The sequence below is a fragment of the Pogoniulus pusillus genome, chromosome 5, assembly GCF_015220805.1.
Source record: "Pogoniulus pusillus isolate bPogPus1 chromosome 5, bPogPus1.pri, whole genome shotgun sequence".
NCBI classification, from domain to species: domain Eukaryota; kingdom Metazoa; phylum Chordata; class Aves; order Piciformes; family Lybiidae; genus Pogoniulus; species Pogoniulus pusillus.
In genome coordinates this window covers 22,521,319-22,524,048 of record NC_087268.1, presented here as the reverse complement: position 1 = coordinate 22,524,048, position 2,730 = coordinate 22,521,319, and positions in this window count along the sequence as shown.

Here is a 2,730-nt window from a genome sequence, read left to right as displayed (position 1 = left end):
TCCAGTGTTACACCATCCCCACTGTAAAAAAATCTTTTTTGTACCTAGTCTACATCTACCTTCTTTTAGTCCTATCACAACAGGTCCTACTAAAAATACTGTCCCCATCTTTCTTACAGGCCCCCTTTAAGTGTTGAAAGGCAGCAATAAGGTCTTCCTAGAGTCTCCTCTCCTCCAGGCTGAACAACCCCAACTCACTCAGTGTGTCCTCACAGGAGAAGTCCTCCATCCCTCTGATCATTTTTGTGGACCTGCTCTGACAGATTCATGTTTTCCTGTGCTGAGGACTCCAGAGTTGAACACAGTATTCCAGGTGAGGTATCACCAAAGGGAAGCCGAGGGGCAGAATCACTTTCCTCAATCTGCTGGACATGCTGCTTCTGATATAGGTCATGATCTGATTTGTTTTCCGGGCTGCAAGGGCACATTGCCAGCTCATGTCCAACCTTTTACTCACCAGTTCACCCAAGTCTAGCACATTACGATCACCTCAGTTAGGTTTGGCTTTAGCTGGGCATGCCTGTACTCACAAAGATCTCTGTTTAGGAGTCAGAGAAATGAAATGGTGGCACTGAAAACTTCAGCAGGGTTATCTTGTGGAGTTTGAGGAATTGTGGTTTGCCATTATGCAAGTTCTCTGTTGATAAAGGTCACGGTCAAACCAAAATGGTTTTTAGGTAATGTTTAGAGCATATGCATTTATCACTAAGTAAATGGTGTGTTGCAGCCACATACTTATGCTATGATGCCTTTGGCCAGGTTTTGTAAAGCTTGTAGTGAAGGCCCAGAGCAAGACACTACAACAGGCTTTTAAATCTGCTGCATTCATTAGACTGCTGGAAAAAATAAATTATGGCCCGCTGACTACCATTCAAGTTGGGAAACTCCAATTAACAACATTAACAAACCCAAGGAAGACTTCCTCATTAATAATCAGCAATGACAGTCAGGGAGCTAAACCAGCTCCCAGAGATTCCAGAAAACCAGGAGTTTCCCAGAAATGTTACCTTTTTGCCTTCTAACATTTTCCTGATTAAAGTTAAACCATCTGGCACAAGCATATACAAGAATAAATTGCAAGTAAATGATACATTCTGGCATTTGTCTTTATGCCGTACAGGCACAGTGATGTCTCTGGAAATCATCTGCATCAGAAACTCTGAATTTACAATGTGATCTTTTTAAAACTTGATGGGACAAATTTCTAAAGTAGGTGCAGTGATTGAGCCCTCAGCATTTTCATTCGCACATGCCAGTACAGATTTGCACCTAAGACTGAAACAAGCAGATAGATTCTCGGTCCAAAAATTGTATTCTGTGCATGAAAGTGTTGTTGCCTTATGAAGGCACAGGCGAGCTCTAAGTCTTTTGTTACAATGACTGTTCAAAGATGGGTTCTGTTGTTTTTTGGGAGGGTGTAAAAAAAATAATCCTGGGTTAAAAATAGATTTCAAAATTTCTAGTTCTTTTCTTCGCTTGACTGAACTGTAAAAGACTTAGTTCCCTAATTATACTGGCACAATGGCTTAACTTGTTGAGTTGCAAAAGCTTGCTGTTATTCTTAATCAGCATCTCTAGTTCAGTGAGTCTGTGGCGATGAGAGAAAACTGGAAAAGATTCATGGTTTCTGCCATTACAAATAATTATTTCCCACGCATTTTAGTGTTGAGGCACATCTTATATCTGAAGCTATGAGATCCTGAACACATTACAATTGGAATCATTTTTCTTCAGCAGCTACTGTAAATTGCCAGGCAGCGGGAGGCTTGATGAGGTGCTGGCTATTCATGTAGCTTAAACCCATTTCTGGGTTGTGAGATGACTGTCTCACTGCTAATGGGATAACAGAGCACACTCTGCAGGGGAAAGGCTTAAAGACTTCAAATTAGAGTCATCCTTGGCATAACTTAGAAAGACTCAAGGTACATTAGCATTGAGTTGGATCACGTAATATGTTTCTTCTTCTTTCACTGTCACTGATTTATCTGAATTTCTACTGTTAGAAATAATTACAGGACTTTTTTCCTGATTAACTTTCTCCTCAACAAATACAGAAATTTGCTTTTCTCCACCTTCCACTTCTGGCATTTTCTTGTTGAATTTCCTAGCAGCATTTTCTACCACCTTCAATGAGGGCATTATCTTCCTTTCTTAGAGGAAGTTTGAGGAGCTCACAAGACTACTGATAATAGGGACCATATTTTAAATTTAAACACTCTACAGCTTTCAAATGGTGTTGGGGTTTTTTCAATGGTTTTTTTTTTAACCATTTCTGTACCTGGATCTCACATTCTTGGAAAACCCTACACAATCCCCACTCTGACACTTACAGCATAGAATATTAGTAGTAGCTTAATTAAAAAAAAAAAAAAAAGTGTAAACATAGCAGGCTCCAGCAGCTAGTTCAGCAATGTTGCACTGTGCTATCAAGCATCTCTTAGCCCAAAAGCAGGCTGCAGTGCTGGATTTGGCTTCATCTGAACACCTCCCTCCACTCTGTGCCCAGTTCATCTCTTGGGCAGTGAATAGCAGCAGTGTGCCTAACTGTATGATTTACCAGTTCTCAGGATAGCTAGGGAAATTCAGGAGAAGGAAGCAATGACTCCCCTTTCAGCTCAATTCATGCTGTTAGTGTCCATACTCAACCACCATCTCCCCTCAGTCTGGAGGACTATAGAGGGGTCTCATGTCTTCCTGCTGTCCCTGCTCTTTTGCAGACAGCCACTGGGT